Source organism: Rhincodon typus, chromosome 13 (assembly GCF_021869965.1).
Source record: "Rhincodon typus isolate 14 chromosome 13, sRhiTyp1.1, whole genome shotgun sequence".
Lineage (NCBI taxonomy): Eukaryota > Metazoa > Chordata > Chondrichthyes > Orectolobiformes > Rhincodontidae > Rhincodon > Rhincodon typus.
This window is the reverse complement of record NC_063344.1, coordinates 15,863,012-15,884,680: the sequence shown is the minus strand read 5'-3', so window position 1 is coordinate 15,884,680 and position 21,669 is coordinate 15,863,012. Positions and strand designations below refer to the sequence as shown.

The 21,669-nt window shown below is 39.1% G+C and overlaps 3 pseudogenes; all 3 read right to left on the bottom strand.

Moving 5' to 3' along the window:
- The window catches only part of LOC109927652, a 14,323-nt pseudogene extending 13,666 nt beyond the window's left edge, over positions 1-657 (bottom strand).
- A 13,408-nt stretch (positions 658-14,065) lies between these two features.
- On the bottom strand, positions 14,066-17,245 carry LOC125481009 (annotated as a pseudogene).
- A 1,074-nt stretch (positions 17,246-18,319) lies between these two features.
- On the bottom strand, positions 18,320-20,624 carry LOC109927654 (annotated as a pseudogene).
- Between the last annotated feature and the right edge of the window lie 1,045 nt (positions 20,625-21,669).

Below are 21,669 nucleotides of genomic sequence, written 5' to 3'. Positions count from 1 at the left end.
TAGGCCCGAAACGTCAGCGTTCCTGCTCCTCTGATGCTGCTTGGCCTGCTGTGTTCATCCAGCTCTACACCTTGTTATCTCAGATTCTCCAGCATCTGCAGTTCCTACTATCTCAAAATATTTACAGTTTTGTTCACGGAATTGACTAAAAGCATTACAGAAAACTGGCATCTGAGTTGCCTCGTCGCTGGAAGAACTTACATATTAAATTTTATCCAGGTGGGTTTCGTCTCACCATACATTTAATCGTTAATCGGGTCAAATGAAACTGCCTTCAAGTCTCTGGCAACGGTTCTGCATAATTGTTAAGAAGCTACGGATCACAAATAAAAACGTAACGTACGCAAAGTACCTGTATAAACAAACATATCTAGATAACGAGTACTTTCTAGTAATAAAACAATTGGCACCATTAAGCGATGGGCTTCTTACAAATCGCACCAAAAGTATACGCAATTCAAAATTTTGTTTGAAATGCTTTCTCCAGTGGTAAGGCTCCGCTCATGTTTTGCATACGGTGGCTTTTTGCTGGGTTTCAAAAGAAAGATCCTGCGCCTCAACGTTGGCGTGTACACTGAAAATTCTACCGAGGAGAATGTCGCCGTCCTTTGACACACCGAGCAAAGCAGCCGTCCCCCATCGCCGGCAGAGTGGGTTATTGAGCAAACACGCGGGAGCAAGTAGCAGCAAGAAAAGCCAGCATGAATTAAGGCGGCACATTGTTAACAGCAGCTGTAGTTCCATCACAGTGCCATCAATTGGCTTTATTATGCTCTCATTCATTAGAAACCACCGCAATGTAGACCTGCAGTTCCTAAATAATGAACATGTCCCCAAAGGAACTTCCTGGCCATATTAAAACGCATCCCGTGGAGAAAATTGAAACACACACAAACACACAAAAAACACAACTGCGAGCAATTTATGGTCATTACTAACATATTATAAGGAAACCATTTAAACGGTGTAAATCCCGGATGAAGATTAAAGCGCTGAGAGTCGATATAAAATAAAGGCATTCATGCTAATCAAGTGCCTGGCAAAAACGTCTACAAAAGAATCCAACTGATCTCCCCTTCATAGTCAATCACATTACCACGCTAGAATTCTCCACTGTCAATATTCTGGGATCGGCAGCCGGAAGAGGTTTCAATTATCCAGAAGCTGAAGCAGACCAGCAATATAAATCCGAGAGCAAAAGAAAAAGGGAAATGCTAACGGTAGCAGAGGAATGATGTCGATGCAGAATAGATGCGGAGTCATTTAAGACTTCTGCTATTTTCTTATTCCCCATTATTGTTTCTTCAGTTTGAGGCTTAACAGGCACAGATTTGCTTTTGCTAAACATTCGTTTCACATATCTGTGCCTTGAAATCTGTTTTATATCTCTGGATAGTTTACACTCATATTTTACTTTCTCCTTCCCCATCAAATTTTTGGTCTTTTTTGCTACCTAGAATTCTCTCAATCATCAAAATTAGCACTCTTAGCAACATTGCAAGCAAGTTCCTTCAATCTAATAGTTGTTAAACTCTTCATGGATTGATTACCATTCTTTTAGAATTTGTACTTCTCAATAGACATTTGTTGTAAATTATGAAATCTTGAATTGTGCATCAGTGCACAAACACAACATCTTGAATCTACTTTCCGAATCTATCCCAGCTAGTTGGTTCACATGTGCGCAACTTTATTTAATTTCTATATTCTACTTTCAGGCTTACTGTGAATCTCACTTTGAAATTCTACACTATTGTGACCACTCTTTCTCAAATGATCACTTCCTTCAAGGTGATAACTTAGCTTGTCTTATAAAACAAAACAAAATGTGAAATAGCTTCCTCCCTAATTGCTTAAGAATTCATTGTTATAGGAACATAGTAACAGGAGTTGCCACTCAGCCCTTTGTGCTTGTCTGCCGTTCAATGAGATAATAGAATCATAGAATCCTAGAGTGCAGAAAGAGCACATCCATCCAATTTAGTCCGCACCTACCCTGCAATGACCATGCCACCAAGCCCCATCCCCTATCCTATCCCCGTAATCCAGCATTTACCATGGCTAATCCACTTAGCCCCCACACTCTGGACACCACAGAGCAATTTAGCATGGTCAATCCACTTAACCTGCACACTTTTGGACTGATTTGTAGCCTAACTCCATATACCAGCCTTAGGCCTATATCCCTTAATGTCTTCCATTAGCAAAAATGTGTCTATCTCAGTTTTAAAATTAACAACCAAACTGGCATCCACTGCTGTTTGTGGAAGAGCATTCCAAAGATCTACCATCCTTTGTGCGCAGAGAGCTTCCTAATATCTCTTCTGAATAGTCTGGCACTAATTCTAATGACTATGCCCCTAGTTCCGGAATCCCCAACCAGTGTAATAATTTATTCTTATCTACCCTGTATTTTCCTGTTAATATCTTGAAGACTTCAATCAGATCACTCCTTAACTTCTAAATTCTAGAGATACTGCACTTAATTTGTATAATCATTCCTCATAACCTAACTCTTGAAGACCAGGTATCACTCTTGTAAACCTACATTGTACTTCAGCCAAGGCCAATATATCCTTCCTAAGATATGATTCTCAGATACGCTTACAGTACACCAAGTGGTGTATAACCAGGATTTTGTATAACTGCGGCACATCCTTATACTCCGGTCCACTCGATATAAAGGTCATCATTCCATTAGCTTTCTTGGTTATTTTCTGCACCAGTTTGTGACATTTTAAATATTTATGCAATTAAACCCCCATGTCTCTTTGGATATCTATTGTATTTAACTTTATACCATCTAGAAAGTATGCTGATCTATCCTTATCTGGCCTAAAATAGATAACCTCATTGTTGCGTCCTTTGAACTCCATCTTCCACAGTTTGTCCCATTCAGTTAGTCTATCAATATCACTTTGCAATTTTATGCTATCATCTACACTGTCTACAACACCACCTAACTTTGTGTCATCAGTAAATTTGGATATATGACTTTCTATGCCATTGTCAAAGTCATTAATAAATAATGCAAACAATTAAGGCCCTAACACAGATTTTGTGGGACAGCACTGGTCACATCTTGCCAATTTGACTACCTAGTCATTATCCATATTTTCTGTCACCTGCCACTCAATGAATCTCCCAGCCATGTCGGTGATTTGCCCTCAGTTCCATGGGTTTTTACATTAGTTAAAAGTCTCTTATGTGGGATTTTATCAAATGCCTCTGGAATTCAAAAACATTCCCCCAACTATTATGTTCGTCAATACCTTCTCCAGCAAACTGCCTTCAAATCATTCCATAAATGCAATTGAAATTCCTTCTGTCCATTTGATTTGTCTACTTGGTGCTGATTAATAACCACAACAACATACCACTCCACCAACTTTTTACTTATTGTGATCTCATAATCCTTGATAAACATTCAATTAAGAAGGGTCCAGACCCAAAACATCAACTTTCCCGCTCCTCTGATGCTGCTTGGCCTGCTGCATTTATCCAGCTCTATACCTTGTTATCTCAGATTCTCCAGCATCAGCAGTTCCTACTATCTCTCCATTCAGCATCATAGCTGTTTCTGGTTGACGTATAAACTATATGCATAAGTGATGATCCTTCATCTTTTTAACTATCATGACACTGGTAGTATTTCTTGCTTTCTGAAACAAAATTTTTCATCAGTATTGTGCTTCTGACATCCATTCCTTTCTCAAAACCATCCACTCCCCTCATTTCCATTCTGTTTTGTTTGCAGCAAAGGAGTACCAGCCACACCACCAGTTGTAGTGACCATCCAGTCCCAGTAAGAAGATAAAGGGGATGTGGTGGTGGTGGTGCTGGTGTTCCACCCAGACCCAGACCCAGCAGAGCAGCCAGCATAATCGTACACAGTTAAGAAGGAATTGTCCTGAGAGTCTTAAATATTGATTCTAGACTTCTTGAAGTTTTCTGACATTAGGTCAAATAAGGGCAAGGAAACCTTTGCATGGTTATTATGTATCACCCCCACCCTCTAGGCTAATGAATCAGTACTGTTTCATGTTGGAGGAAAAATTGAGTGTGGCAAAGGTGCAGGCTGCATTCTGAATGATGTATTCAATGACACCACCAAAGTGGCTCAGCAAGACCACTATTGACTAAACTGGTCAAGTCCTAATAGACATAGTTGCTAGACTGGGTCTGCAGCACATCATGAGGGAACTACCAAGAGGGAGTAAAAATACCTTACCTCACCCTCACAAATCTGCCTGTTTCAGTCACAACTGTCCATGACAGTATCAGTAAGGGTGACCACCACCCAGTCCTTGTGGAGACAAAGTTCCATCTTCACACTGAGACTGCACTCCATTATATTGTGTGGCACTATCACTGTGTTAAATGAGATAAACTTTGAACAGATTGAACAACTCAAGACTGAGCATCCCCGAGGCACTGAAGGCCATCAGTGGCAGCAGAATTGTACACAAACACAATTTGCAACCTCAGGGATGAACATATACACCACTCTACCAACCAGGGGATTCACTCTGGTTCAGTGAAGAACACAGGAGTATGTAATAGGAGAAGTATCTCGTATACTTAAAAATGAAGTGCCAAGCTGGTGAAGTTACAAAACAGGACCATGTACATGCCAAACTGTGCAAGCAGCAGGTATTAACCAGAGCTAAGTGATTCCACAACTACCACCACAAATGAAGTTTTGCTTTGGGGTAGTTGCCTTTGTTGTCAGCATCAAGTCTCTTGAGCCACTTCAAAGCTTACCAGTGTCTGGTTCTGAGTATCTCACCAGACAAAACATCTGACTGTTCTGCAAACAAAACCAATCCAGCAACTTTGTGCCAAATCTAACATGTTACTTGGCTAAGTCCAAATTGCATTGAGTTTTTTTGGAGTGCTTATTGTCATGAGATCGAGTGAGTTTTCCCACCCTGTCTTACCAAACTTGCCATATTAATTACCCACCCTGCCATATTGCCATCCCTTTTCTGCCCCCACTTTGTCATGTGCCATTCCCCCATAAGTCGCCACTCAGTGGATATCTGACCAAACAATGACGTTCCTTGAACACAGGCTATCTTTGAAATGCTGCTCTGCAGTCTTGGACATCCAGTCATAAATGCTGATGGACAATTAAGCAACTCACTGAAGAAGAAAGAGTCTCCACAAATTATCTCCATCCATAATAATGGGGAAGCCCAGCAGATCAGTGCAAAAATTAAGCTTGTAGTATTTGCAACAAACTATGGCCAGACGTGCTGAATGGATGATCTATCCTAGCCTCCGCCAGGCATTCACAGTAGCACAGTTTCAAGTCCTCTGCCAATTCAATTCACTTTACATGATATCAGGAAATGGCAATTGGACTTGGATACTGCAAAAGCTGTAGACCCTGACAACTTTGGCAATAGTGCTCAAGAAATTTTCATGCCCCTGCCATGCCATTTGCGACACCTCAGATACTGAAGTAGGGGGAGGAAATGGCCTAGTGATGTTATCACCAGACTGTTAAATCCAGAGACCCAGATAACATTCTGGGGATCCGGGGTTCAAATCCCGCCATGGCAAATGGTAGAGTTTGAATTCAATAAAAATATCTGGAGTTAAGAATCTAATGATGACCACAAATCCATTGTCGATTGTCAGAAAAACCGATCTGGTTCACTATTGTCCTTTAGGGAGGGAAACTGCCATCCTTACCTGGTCTGGCACACTACATGTGACTTCAGACCCACAGCAATGTGGTTGACTCTAAGCTGCCCTCTGGGCAATTAGGGATGGGCAATAAATGCTGCCTAGCCAGCGATGCCCTCATCCTGTTAACAAATAAAGAAAAAAAATAGTCAATCTTCTAAAGGTCAGTTGATTAGAGTTTAGGAACAGCATGATAAGGATGGTAAGGTTTGGAACCTTGGATGACAAGAGAAATTGTGAGCTTGGTCACAAAGGAAAAAAAGCATATATAAAGTTTAGGAAATTGAAGCTAGACAGAGCCCTCATGGCATATAAAGAAAGCAGGAAAGAATTTAAGCAAGGAATAAGGAAGACTAAAGGGGCCATGAAATGTCCTTGGCAAACAGGGTTAAGGAAAACCCCAAGACTTTTTTATGCTTACATAAGGAGCAATGACAATAGTTAGAGAAAGGCTGCGTCCACTCCAGGACAAGGGAGGAAGTTTACACATGGAACGAGCGGATGTGGATGAGGTTGTTAACACATACTTTGCATTGGTACTCAAAAAGGAGAAGGACATAGTGGATGATAAGTCTTGTGAGGAATATGTTGATATTTTACAGCATTTCGATATTTAAAAGGAGGAGGTATTGGATGCTTTGAAAAGCATTTTGAAGCAGTAAATAAGTCCACAAGACTTGATGAGATCTGTTGCAGAATACTGAAGGAGGTGAAAAAGGAAATTGTTGGGACATTGTACGAAATCTTGGTATCCTCTTTAGTCACAGGCAAAGTCCCAGAGGACTGAAGAATAGCTAATGATGTTTCATGGTCTAAGAAGAGCAACAGAGATAATTTGGGAAGTTACAGGATGGTGAGCCTAACATCAACGATAGGAAAATTAGGGATTGGAATTATTCACATTTGGAAAAAAATATAGACTTATTAGTAACAGGCAGCTTGGCTTTGTGCAGGAAAAGTCATATTTCACAAACTTGATTGAGTTTTTTGAGGAAATGACAAAGGTGATGGTGAGGGCAGAGCCGTGGATGTTGTCTACATAGACTTTAGCAAGGCCTTTGGCAAAGTCCCTAATGGCAGGCTGATACAAAAGTGGAAGTCACATGGGATCCACAGTAAACCAGTAAGATGGATATAGAACTGGCTTGGTCATAGAAGGCAGAAAGTAGGGGTGGAAGGATGTTTTCCTTTACTGGCTCCATCCCCGCCTCTTTGACCTGTCTGTCTCCTCTCCACCTATCTTCTCCTCTATCCATCTTCTATCCGCCTCCCCCTCTCTCCCTATTTATTTCAGAGCCCCCTTCCCCTTCCCCATTTCTGAAGAAGGGTCTAGGCCCGAAACATCAGCCTTCCTTCTCCTCTGATGCTGCTTGGCCTGCTGTGTTCATCCAGCTCTACACCTTGTTATCTCACATCTCTCAGCATCATAGTTTCCCAGCTCCAACCTAAAGCTGGTGTCTTTTTCCTCTCCTGCTCCAACCTCACCCCCACTGTCATGGCTTTAATACTTTTCCCATAATGAAGAGTCAAAACTGCAAAAAATATTCCAACTTTGAGCTATCTAATATGTTGTACAAATTCGTGGGAACTGGAATATGGCATTCAGTTCATCAAGCATGTTCCCTCATGCCACCGGACCTTGTCTGATGTGTACATGAGTTCAAAAGCATTTAACATGTATTTTACACAGTGCATTTCGGGGACTTCATTTTGTCTGCCTGATGTTTGCCTCTGCTGCATTTATCAGATATTGCTCCATATCTATCTAATACCTAAATCTACGAAACCCTATCTATCTGAGTGTCAACATTTCCATCTAGCCTAGCAACAACGCCATTCTTGCAGTAAGTTGCAGATGTAGACTGCTATCTGTGTGAAAAAAGGGCTTCCTGGTGTTACTTTAAAGGGTCTTAGAACATACTGATCCGTGGGTCGCAGATTGCTCACGTAGAAGTTGGTTTTAAGGTAGTTTAATAATAAGCTATTTAAATATGATAACTTAGCTATATAGACCGGGAAAATTTCGTAACTGTGACAGGTGACCGTTCGACGTTATCCAAGACAAACGGAAATGGCGCAATTTGACTGATGAGCTGTATATGCCCATGTTGGGCGGGTGTTTTCTGCTCTCAAAGGCAGACTGTTATGAAGTTAGTCCCCGTCCACACGCCCTATCCCTAACCTCCCAATCTGTTTATATATCTTACTCGTAGGGGCTTCTGGCTTACTTATGTCAACCCATTGCCCAAACATTGAAGACCAGGTACCACAATCTGCGTTCTTCGAATTCCAAAGATATTGGCTCAAAATATTAACTCTGTCTTTCCATTGATGCTCCTTAATCTGCTGAGTCTCTCCAATTTTTTTTATCCAATCTGGGTTGTTCCTCGCTTTTATAACTCCAATCAGACAATTTACTGGATAAGGGGGTACAAACTACCAGGTCAGGAATATCTACTTGGGGGTCTGTTACTGCATGTCCACAATCTGAGCCCCCTAACCGTGTCATTTAGCTAAATTTCATGCCCCAATTATGCGCATTACATTTTCTTTTGGAAAGGAGAGAGGAAAAATCTTCTGCTACGGATTCGATTGTTCTGTTGTGAAGAAAGGTGACTGGACCCGAAACGTTAAGTCTGATTTCTCTCCACAAATGCTGCCAGACCTGTTAAGTTTTTCCAATAATTTCTGATTGTGTTTCAAATCTTTTGACCATTCGTTCTGGGATTCTTAAACTACAATTTATTCCAGTGCATCGATCATTTTAACGTTGTGCTCATTGCTTTGGATTTCCCCAACAGAGGAAATAGTTTACTTGAACAGATGCTTTGAATTAGTTTGTCATTTTAGAATCTCAGTAACATCAGCCCCAACTTTCCAAAACCTGCAATAAATTTTGAAACACTTCAGAATGTCTTTCAACAGTTCAACATAAATCATGAAAAGCAAGGGTTCCAGTACCAACTCTTAGGGAACTCCTTCCTAAATTTTCCTCCAACCTGAAAAATATCCAATTACCCACAACTTGCCTATCACTTTGCCAGTTTGGTATCGATGTTACTATTGTCCTGTTTCCCTCATGAGGTACAACTTTTTTTCAGACATATGTTATGCAGAACTGAAATGAACGCCTTATAGAAGTCCATGTGCACCACATCAACAACACTACCCTTATCATTCCTGTCTGTTACCGCTCAGAGAACTCCAGCAAGTTAGTTAAACTTGATTTCCTTAGGAAATTGTGCTGGCTGTCCCTAATATTTGTCCATATGATGACTAATTCCATCCTGAATTATTGTTTTGAGAAGTTTCTGAAATGCCAAACTTAAATTGACTGGTCTGTGGTTGCTGGGCTTATCCTTGAATCTTTTTTGAGCAAGGGCACAATGTTTGCAACTCTCCAGCTGACCCCAGATGAAGGGAATACTTAAGTATTATTGCCAGTGCCTCTGTAATTTCCACTCTCATTTCCACTAATATTCTTGATTGCATTTCATATGAATCATTGAATCCCTACAGTGTGGAAGCTGACCATTCAATCCATCAAGACAACTCCAACCCTCCAAAGAGCATCCCACCCCGACCACCCTTCTATCCTTTCCCACTAAGCCTGCATTTCCAATGGCTAATCCAGCTTGGCTGGACACTATGGGCGATTTGGCATGGCCAACGTACCTAACCTGCACATCTTTGGAATGTGGGAAGCACTGGAGCACTGGAGGAAACATACGCAGACATGGTTGATCATCCAACTCAGTATCCTGTTCCCGCTTTCTCCCCATATTCTTTGATCCCTTTAGTCCTAAGATACATCAACATCTTTCTTGAAGTCTTCAATGCTTTGGCCTCAATAGTTTACTGTGGCAGACGATTCTTCTATCACCATGACCTGAATAGCATCTGCTTCCTGACTCTGTATCTGACTCTGTACTCAGTGCAATTTAGAAGGATGAAGGGGATATCTCTGTGATACTTGCAGAATATGGATAAGCCTGGATACAGAGTTAGAATTCAAATTAGAATTAGGTTTTATTGTCACATATACTCAAGTACAGAAGTATAGAAATACAAGAGAACAGTGGAAAGTGTACATTGTCAGCCCCCATGGCGCCACCTTAGGTACAAAGTATTTAGGTACAAATCTTAGATACAAAAAGAGAAATAAGGAAGAAAAAAGTTACATTACCTCACAGTGAATCATAGTGTAAGTTTGAAAATAAGACATACATTTAAAAGGATAAACATTACAGTCAGGTAAACAGATACAGGTAAACATTACATTGCAGTAGATCAGCGCAGTGGCTTCCACTTGTGGTCTGACCAACCTCGCAAGCCGCTGACCACCCTGACCAGTCCACAGTCCAATAACCATACCTGCTCTGCACCGCTACATGCCTCCAGCCCACTCTGCTCCAGCCCTCAGCTTCTCCACTCCATGCCTCCAGCCCACTTCACTCCAACCCTGAGCCATTCTACATCAGTCTATGCCTCCAGCCCATTCTGTACCACTCCATGCCTCCAACCCATTCCACTCTGGCAATCAGTTGCTCCAATGTAAGTTTGCTTTTAAAAGAAATACTTTAAAACCTTAGAAAACTAAGAGAGCAGAAGAAAAATAGGGGGAGAAAAGAAGGAAAATCACACAGGTAGATGAGTCCCAGACTGAGGAGCCTATATGCTGCTTACTCCACCTCTGCCATCTTGGCTGACATGGGGAAGATGTTTCAACTAGTAGGGGAGACTAGGACAAGAGGGCACAGCCTTAGAGTGCAGGGATGACACTTTCCAATTGAGATTAGCAGGAATTTCTTCAGTCAGAAGGTGGTCAACCTGTGGAACTCATTGCCAACGATGGCTGTGGAGGCCATGTTTTCAAGTGTATTTAGGATAGAGACTGACAGGTTCTTGATTAGTAAGGAGAGCAAGGGTTACAGGGAGAGGGAAGGAGAATGGGGCTGAGAAACATATCAGCCATGATGAATAGCAGAATAGACTCAATGGGCTGAATACCGTAACTTGGCTCTTACATCTTATGGCCTTATGGTCCACAAGCTCACCATTCTCTCGGTGAAGAAATTTCTTCTCATCTCTGTCCTAAAAGGCTTATTCTTCATCCTTAAACTGTCTCCTGGTTCTTATCTCCCCGGTCATCGAGAACACCTTTCCTGCATCTACCCTGTCTAAACCTTTCAGAATTTTACTGGTCTCCATGGGATCCTCCCACCCCTCCCCACCTCCATCCCACCAACCCACACAGTCTTCTAAGCTCTACTGAATATAGTGTCAGATTATCTAATGTTTCCCCAAAGGTCATTCCCACCATCCCAGTGATCAATCTAGTAAACATTCTTCATGCTTCATAAATATCCATAACATCCTTTCTCAGTTAAGGAGACTAAACTGCACACAATACTCCAAGTTTGGTCTTAGCAATACCCTATACAGCTGCAACAAGGTGTTGCTGCTCTGTACTCAAATCCTCTCATTATAAAGGCCAGCATAACATTTGCCTTCTTCACCAGCAGTTGCACCTGCATGCTTATGGTCAGCAACTGCTGCACAGGGACCCAGGTCTTGTTGCGCCATCCCCTTCAATTTATCACACTCAGAAAATAACCTGTTTACCAGTTTTTGCTACTAAAGTGGATAATATCATATTTATCCACATTATGATACCTCTGCCATGTATTTGTCCAATTACTTACCTTATCTAAATCACGCTGATGCTTCTCTCATCCTCCTCACAGCATACGCTTCCACCCAGCTTCATGACATGTGCAAACGTGGAAATATATAGTTTCCTCATCTAAATTATTAATGAATATTGTGAATAGCTGAGATCTAATCACTGACTAGTCACTATCTGCCATTTGGAAAAATACCCCTTTATTCCTATTCTTTGTTTTCTCTCTGCCAGCCAGTTCCTAATCTAGTTCGGTACATGACCTCTAATCACATGCTCTTTATTTTTTCATGCTCATCTGTGATATGGAAACTTATGAAAAGCCTTCTGAAAGTCCAAGTAAACCATATCCACTGGTTCCCCTATCAACTCTATTAGTTACATCCTCAAAAGATTCCAGCGCATTTATCAAGCATGGTTTCCCTTTCAGAAATCCATGCTGATTCTGTTCAATCCTATCACAATCTTCAAAGCGGTCTCCTATTACACCTTTTATAATGGACTCTCACATTTTTCCCACTAGCAATGTCAAGTTAATTGGTCTATAATACCCTGTTTTTCCTCTCTGCCTCCTTTCTTAAATAGCAGGGTTACATTAGCTACCCTCCAATCCATAGGTACTGATTCAAAGTTTATCAGGCCCATGGCAGTATCTGCCTTTAATCCCAGTAGTTTCTTCAGTACTATTTCCCTACTACTAGTAATTTATTTCAATTCCTCCTTCCCTTTAGACACTGTGATACCCCATATTCTTGAGATGGTATTTGTATCTTCCTTTGTAAAGATGGAAATAAAGTACATATTTAATTAGTCTACCATCTTTGTGTTTCCCATTATAAATTCCACATTTCTGACTGGAAGGGAGCTATATTGCCATTACTAATCTTTGTCTTTTCATGTATCTATAGCTTTTACTATAATTTTTATGTTCCCTGCAAACTGACTCTCAAACCTTATGTTCTGTGTTGTCTGCTTTTGCTGGTACCTAAAGTGTTCCCAATACTAGGAAGCTCTAAACTTGTTGTTCTGTCCCTTCCTTTTCAGGGAGTATACTCAACTGTTTATTAACCATCTCTTATTTACAAGTAGCCCATTATTAATCGACAGTTTTCCTGTCCAACTTTGGCTCTAGTCCATCAAATTTTTCCAGTCTAATGCTTTCAGTTATTGACACTCAGTTGTGAAGGATAGTTATGGTTAAGCATAATATGTTGGCCTTATAACCAATGCTTACATTCTAGAGCAGAACTAAGGGAAACAGCTTGTCTTCAAGCTTATTTGAAAAGTTGAATATTCGTTATTGCCTTGTGAAATATACTTAGACCTCAGAAATATGTCAGTTGCAGACTATTCTCCATAAGTTAAAGTAATTTACATAAGAATATAGAAGTCTATTGTTGTCATGATATTTGTTTAGGGTTATTTTTATTTCCAGCATGGTCTTGTGTTCATGATCATTATCATTGTATTCATTTCCAGCCTACCATTATGGCCTTTCTTTCTAACATATTTGTCCAATTCCATTTAACATTATGGTGTTGTCTGTAATTCAGTATCCACATGTTGCAACACCTCCAAATGAAATCGTACTTCACCATAAAAGTATTGTAAATGCATGAAATATTATAAATCTGATTAGATTATTTCAGGAGTTGAAGTGTTGAGCATTTGATTTCCACCAGCATCTTATTTTCTGTACAACCACTCCAGGTCTAACTGTATGGCATTTTAGCAACCTCCATATCAATCTTGGTGTAATCACATAAGTTAATAAGCAACTGATCTATTTTAATCTCTGGCCCATAAGAAAAGGAAATGGAGTATAATTGGAATAGTGATATTGTCCATTTTAGCAGGAGAAGTAAAAATGACGCATTATCTAAAGGGTGAGAAATTGTAGAGCTCTGAGAATGCAGAGAGATCTGGATGTCTTAATTCATTAAGCACAGAAGTTTATCACACAGGCACATCAAGTAATCAGAAAAATTAACAGCATATTGTCATTTATTGCAAGGGAAGTGGAACCAAAAGTAAGAGTTTATGCTTCAGTTTTACAGGGCATTGGCAAGATGACATCTAGTATTGGTCATCACATTAAAGGAAGGGCATAAGTACAGTGGAAGCAGTTTAAGTAAGGTTTACTAGACTAATATTTGAAATGGGAACATTTTATTACAAGAAAACGTTGAACAGGCTGGAGTTTAAAAGTAAGAGGTGGCTTAATTGAAAAATTGAGGGATCTTGACAGGGTCCAATTGGGGGAACACAGAATTAGGGATCGTCTAAGATCATAACCAATAAGAAGAATTTTTTTTTTTTCCTCACAGCTGTCATGAGTCTTTGAAACTCTCTTCCTCAAAAGGCTGTAATAGCAGATTCTCTGAATATGTTAGACGTTGACATCGTTGGATTCTTGATAAGCAAAGGAGGTGAAAGATTCTCAAGACTAGGCATGAACATGAAGTAATCAGATCAGCTGTTATCTTATTGACTAGGCAAGCAGGCTTGATGAGTTGAACAATCTACTTACGTTCCAATACTTATGATCATCGGAAATGAAAGCAGAACGCATGACAATGATAAAACGTCTGCAGAACTTAATAAGCATTCGCAGATTTACCAAATTTGAATTGCTCCTATATGATAATAGCAAAAGAGTAATCAATCTGAATGCAGCTTTACAAATTCTCAAAGCTTTTTAGAAGCCATTTTGCCCATTATATGTTTTCTAGTATTCTTCTCTTTCCAACAGGATAATATAACATTTAGGAGCGAAAATACAGACCAGCAGGGCAAAGCTTGATGCTAAAATAGCAAACACTTCTAAAGCTTCTGTGTACTTCCCAGGAGAAGTTACATAAGCTGGAATGAATGTGATCTAAACAGCACAAAAGATCAACATGCTGAAAGTGATGTGTTTAGCTTCATTGAAATTATCAGGAAGATGTCGAGCTAGAAAGGCGGCCACAAAGCACACACAAAACAGGAATCCAATATAACCCAGCACACAATAAAAGACGACTGCGGATCCTACATTGCATTCAAAAACAATAACCTCACTAAAATAATCGCTGTTTTTCAGAGGATGAGGTGGTGAGGTGGTGAGCCAGTGAGTCAAATTGCAGTGTTTAATATGCACAACAAAGTCAAAATGAAAATAGTCAGTCGCTGCTGTACTGGTCCAAACGACTTCATAAGGTTGTTGTTGGGAAAGGTCGCTTTAAATGCCAGGACAACAATAAATGTTTTATTCAACATGCAAGGCACTCAAAGAACAAATGCAATTCCAAGTGCTATGTGACATAACATGCAAGACCAGGCTGAGGGTTCACCAATAAATGTAATGGAACATAGAAAACAAAGCAAAGCAATAATGCAACATTAAGAAGAAAGCTTAATTCTGGAGTTGTTAGCTTTTACAATTGGAGTGTGTTTGAGTATAAAGTGTAAAAATCACGATTAAAGTGGTGCAGCATCCAAATAATGCCAATGTCACTAGAATAATCCCTATGATCTCATAAAAGGATAAAAATTCAATCTCCTTCGGTACACACTGGTCTCGCTGTTGATTGGATTTGTGTTCTGTTGGACGAGGGATGCATTCAGTTAAATGTAAATAGAAATGCATGGACATTTGAATTGTTTTAATTCAAAATTAAACCTTATCAAATAAATAAAGATATCTGAGACACGTCTTACTGGTAATGTCACTCATTTCTCCCCGTGAACATTGTACACAATCAAAGCAACATTCGGGTTGTCCTATCCTTGCTGCTTTCCTTGTTCCTTTCCTTGTTCCTGGAATGGAACTTTCAGAGCAAACTGCTTTTGGAACCTAAGAATCAAAACCAAAAATTCAAAGATTCAGTGATATTGGAATTTACAATTGGCAACGTTTTTAAGGATCTGAATGGTATACTTTGAGAGATGCTGGTTATTATAGTTGTAGAAAAGATGGGCACAGGTGTGGGATGTGCCAATGTGTTCAAGGAATTTACAAAGACAAGAGAGAGGTTGGAGATGCAGTGGTGGTTCAACATAACAAGGTTCGTGACTGGATTTGTGCTTTTTTTTTTACAAAAAAGGTAACAATTGCAGTTTCCAGTGAAGGAAAAGTACACAAGAAAAAGAATAATTTGAAAATCATTCACAATAATAGACAAAATGAGTAGCAATTTAGTGGAAATCAATAATGGATGCATGAGATTCATCTTATGGAAAACATAAGATAGAACAATTAGTGCAAACTGTGTTTGGTTTAAGGGAGAGCTAAAACTGGGGGACATTTGAGATCAATGGAAAGACAGATGAAGTAGAAGAGGCACTTGAATGATAGATCATAAACTTTTGAGGAAACAATTCTTCATCTGAGGTTTCAGATGTGATGGAGGGATTTAAGAGGAAAGTTGATAGCAGAGGAAAGAAAATTACCTGTACTTTGATCTTCAGAAAGATCCTGGAGCAGTGTATTGGAATTGGCTGAAAAAGGGTGGACTAGCAATGTGTTTGATGCAACACATTGTTCTCTATTGTTGAATAGTTAAATGGATTTTTTTCTGCCATACTACCTAATTCTGAAATTAGTAAAGTTATGGGGATAGATACAAGACCATACTTTAGGAATAAGTGGAATGAGTGTATACATTTAACTGAAACATGCATCAATGGTAATTTATTGTCCATCCCAGACGGCAGTTAAGAGTCAACCTCATTGTGGGTCACAGGTTGATGATTAAGGAGAGTAAAGGCTACAAATATATGGCAACAAATGGAGGAATTGGGAGTTAGCAGATAGAAGCCTGCAAGTTCCAATAGAAAGGACTCGACTAGACGTTTTTATTGAAAAGAAAGACATAGATGGAAATAGGATTAGAATAGGTAAAGTGATTTTGGACAATGAAATGATCAGTGATAGCCATTGGAGTATAAAAGTGTGGAAAACAAGGATATTCATGAGTAGATTTATCATCTAAACTCTTCTTTATGCATTCACTCACAGGATGCAGCCATTGTATTTATCACCCATTCTTTGTTGCCCTTCAGAAGGTGCTGATGAGCTGGCTTCTTGAACTGCTGTAGTGCTGAGGCCATTTAGTATAAACTCCTGGAATTTGACCTAGCCACACTGAACTCAGCCATGAAATACACAAAATACAATGTAACATTATGTCCACCAAACTAAAACTTCAAATATGTTATCATGGAATATGTTTATCCTCTTAATTCCAGATTCCCTTAATACTTCTGTTTCTCTATTTTAATCATGTAATTTTTTCCTAATCCAGGCTATTCCTAAGCAATGCTTTCAAGATTCTCATATCCTTTTATATGATTATTTATCAGATTCACTAATCTAGATAATATTGAATTTTAAAACTTTTTAATGTATAATCCCACTGCCAGGAAGACCTATTTACACTCTTAGAAGTTTATTAATCTTTCAATACAGCTGTATTGCTTTCATTTCATAAAGGACTCTTTTCCCAAAGCCTCCAATACTCTTCGTAAGTCACTGTTATGATTCTAAGTTTCCTTATTGATTTTAACTCTAAGCAGGAGGAAATTATCAATGTCAAATCCCTTCATTATAATATTGAAACATTTTAAATGGTGAATGCCAATTCCATGTGTACATCTCAATCATTTATTTCACTCGAGAAAATTGTAATTAAAAGTGAATGTTGCTTTGCATTTTACTTCTTGACTTACTGTCCATGATAGGCTGCTTGCTCTGGTTATTAACATGTTCATTGATGCCTGAACCACCCCTTTACTTGGCACCAGATTCAAAATGACATCAGACAAAAAGAAAATCCACTTCATGAAGTTGGCATGAGGATTCTTCACTGACCATAAAATCTGTGCCATTATCACATTGCTGTTTGTGGTACTTTGTGTGTGACTACACTTTACCAAGTATCTTGCTGTAATAAAGAGTTTTGAGCGGGCCTAAGAGTGTGAAACTTTAAATAAATGTGGGTTTTCCCTTTTTAATTTATCAAACTGAAAACAATCTTCAAAAATGCACATACAGTGTAGCAGCACATGGCAACCAGATTTGTTATTCAAATGGCTGTAACATGAGGGTTTAGTTTGGCATCAGATTCCAAATGCTTGAATTGTTAAGAGTATATTCACAAATTAAAACCATTATTAAGCATTATTTTTAATGACATTATTCCTGTGTGAATCTGATTCCTAGAGTACATTAAACCTGAGGAAAGGTGTCCAGATGGTAAATACAGGCAGTCAGTCTGCTGTTCTTGCATTCCCAATATATTGTCTTTTTGACAGGTGGCTCCAAACAACATATCCAAAAGGAGCTTTGTGGAAGCAAAATCAAACAAAATTTGACACAAAGCCTAAGATTGAGAAATTAGGCAAAAAGACAAAAAGATAGATGGAGAAGTGGATAGCTTTAGATTGGATTCGATTTCTCAGAATTTGGAACTGGACTGCTGAATGCAGTGGTTGGATGAACGTTGCAGAGATAGGGAAAGGTGATGCCCTGAAGGCTCTTAAACAACCAAATAGCAACTGATATTAGGTTGGATGATGTGAATGGTTTACGTTCCCTATGATAGGTTCACATTATTACTTACTGAAAGAACAACAGAATGTGTTTATTCTATTCACGAGCCCATTTGATAGTCACAAAACTCTAACAACCTGATCTGAAATTAATTGCAGGTCCAGGTAGATTTATAATATTTTAATTATTTTTAGTTGTGATGTTCTATTTGTCTATGAATAGGCTTTGATGAGTTAAAAACTGTTAACAGTTGAAATACTTTGATGCAGTGAGACTCCTTACCGTAGCCTGGCCACCACTCCATACAATTGCCTTTTCAGATAGTAGGAAGTTTTGGCCTGAGGGAGCAGCTCCATCATAGTATCCAACAGTTACAGTATCAGCACCAAAGGTCAGCCGCTTCCCAGTTTACAATATCATATGTCGCCACTGGGTCACCATTACTGCCAAAATATAATTTTTCACCAATCTTTGTCCTGAAGTTTACTCATTTCACGTAATGAAGAAGCTATATCAAAAGAAGCAGAATACGGAGATAAACAACATTATGTTTCAGTTTTGACGAACAGGATAATGCTCCCTCTGACCTAGGCAAGTGGTGGCAAAAAGTTTTATAAATGCAAGATTTTCATATTGTCATTCAGATATGGTAATACATCTTTCCTTATGCATGTCATCATCATGGATAGCTTCAATTATTTAATTAGCTTATTTTCATAAAGCAAATGTTATGAAAAGTATTTACCTGCCACGGTTGAAAGTTTGAAATATTTGCACAACTGTTATCAATAAACGGTCCTTTGCCATGTTCACATGAAAGCATGTTATGCAGAGCGTGAGCTATAGCGTAGGTCGATTTATACACATTTTAAGTTACTCTGTGCTCAGACACATCTGTAAAATCATTGCGCATAGTATGTAGATTTTCCTTCCTGGTGCATTCCTTGGGCCACGAATCTGGTTTTAAGTCATCCAATTTGTTTTCCGCGTTCAAGCTGCAGCTGAACGCTCTTTCCCAAAACTCTTTCATTAAAGGATTTCCTGGATATGCAGATGGGTGAGACTGCACTAAAAATTCCTTCAGTCCCGGTACACGTACTTTTCGAATCGCAATTCCAATTGTACCAACAAGGAATTGTCTACTTTCTTCAGGAGGCAATACAGAAGTGGTGACCCAGGCCTCGCTCCCTATCCATTGTATGCCAGTTAAATTCTGTCATACAATTTCCTGCAGTAAAATGCTCATATCGGCTTGCGCAAGGAAGGCTAAAATAACTTGTGGAAGATTGTTTGATAATGTCTATAGTTAAGTAATTTGTTCCGAGGATGTGTGATGTGAAAAGATTCGGAGAAGGCAATACAAATACCCAACTCTCGCACTGCGTCTGTGAAAGCCTGCATCCCAAAGTTCCCATAGTCGTCATCATTGCTAATTGTCCCGATCCAGGTCCATCCAAAATGTTTTATAAGTGGAGCTATGGCTCTCACCTGAAAATAATCACTCGGAATTGTTCTGAAGAATGACGGATATTCATGTCTGTTGCTCAGGCATGCACATGTAGCGACATAACTAACCTGCAGGCAAGGTAATACAAAAGTGAGTGAGTAATATGATAAGCGACACTTAAGTTTGCAGTACAAAGCAGTTAATTCGTTTTAAATATATAACTTGAGTTATGTAATTACAAGTACTTGGCATTGACGAATAATCTTCATTTTGCTATGAGGGGTTTCCACAGATTTTCGTTTGTAATAGCTCGGAGCTCGAAATGTCTGCTTCAGTTTACTGAGTTATCGTCTTTAATTGTCCCTACTTTTTTCTTTATATCTTTCGCAATCATAAGCAATTTTGATTTGAGAAACCATGCAAGTTCAACTGAGACATTCAAGAGGGCATTGGATGATTATTTGGATAGAAATAGCTGCAAGCGTATGGGTAAAAAGCGGGAGAGTGGCACTCGCTGACGATGCTCGCTTGAAGAGCCAGTGCAGGCACAATGGGCCGAATGCTCTCCAAGTGCCGTAACATTTATGTAATTCTGTTAAAGATGTGCCATCAATAATTAAAAGATGATGTAATTTAGGTAAATCTCAACTCCCTTACATAAATAACATGGAATGAACGCAGACATAAGATAAAATTCACTACTGCTTGTTTAATAGTATACTTTAAACTTTTAATCAACTGGACTATGGTGAACGGCGCCATGAATTAATTGCCTCTGATGACGTTCACAGTTGTCCACACGGACTTGATAAACACGAAACGACGTTTGAAATTCAAAATGACAAAGTTTTGTTTATTGCGTTTATCTGAATAATTAAAACGCCAATGTCACTATTAGGATAATTAGATAAACGCCATGCAGTTTAAAGTTCACTATGCTGAGAGGGCCGAGTTTTGTAATTAATAACAAAACGTTTTCAAAAAAACAATATTTCATGAAACAACTTACCAAAGGGATCTGAAAAGGGGCAATTAAAGACGCGATAGCCGTGGTTTGTGATGATCCAGAATCACCGACAATAGCGGGAATGACGGGGGAATCTTTGACAGACAGATTCTGAAGATATCGTTTCAAGACCGTTCAAAAACTCAAAGTCTGCTTTCAGTGACACAGCAGGCATGCCACAAGAATCATAAATCCAGTAACCCAAAGTAACATTTGGAAGTAGATCTGGGTTCTTGTTGATTTCTTCTATTGCAAATATCATCGTTATTGCAAAACGAAAAAGTCTGAATCGAAAGCTGCAGGAAGCACATTTGGACACAAATGAACACGAAGACTTTACGTTTTAGTTTCATTGATACGATAGATAAATTTTAGAAAAACAAGACAATTCTTAAGAAGCTAACCCCTGGTAAAAAAAATTCAGAAAATAATTTATTTGGATCAAGTTGCCTTCTTATTTGGTTACACTGCAGTTAAGGATTATCCACGAGTCTCAAGACTTTTAATATATTCAATACACGGCTTGGTATAACAGGTAAATATGATGAATGTTAAGTTAGTCTATCTTGTCTTAAGTTTGTGTTCAGTAATACATTTTCAACAAAATTTTTATAGACAGAAATTAAGTGAACAAGTGGCTATTTGAAGCAATTTAATCAATGGGGTTTGCTGCTGACGTATTTTAGCCAAGAGAGCGGAATATCTATGATATCTGTTCTCTTCTTAAACCTATCTTAATTATTTGAGTGACGTGCATAGGTTAAACTATTGTACGTGGATATCTTAAAGTTTCGTTCATTGAAAATTATGATATTTGCCGATTACTGAAATTCCAACGCTATAAAATTTGCTTTCGGACTTGTCTGCGGTTAGAGTCCTGTGTATGATGATGTCTCAGTTGCAGATAGGGAGAGATTGTGGGTTGACTTGAAACGAATATTTCCAAAGAACTAATTGCTTTCATGCAGCACCTGCCACAATCGCTAAACTTTGCAAAGTGCTTTACAGCCAAAGAAGTAGGTTTAAAGTGTTGTGACTGGTGCAATGCAGGAATCACAGTGGTTTAGTATTCGCTCACCAATCTTTAAATAAACTACAGTGCAATAACAACAAAATAATTTTTTTTTTCTAATGTTGATCGAGGGATAAATATTTGCAAAGGCTCCGAAAGTAACTCCCACGTTTTTCTCCTAAATACTGGCATGGAATGTTTGCACCTATTTGAGGGCATGGAGGTGCTGCGTTTATCGGTTCAAAAGGCGGCACTTTCAACACGACCGCATTGCACCGGAGTATCTGTTGAAATT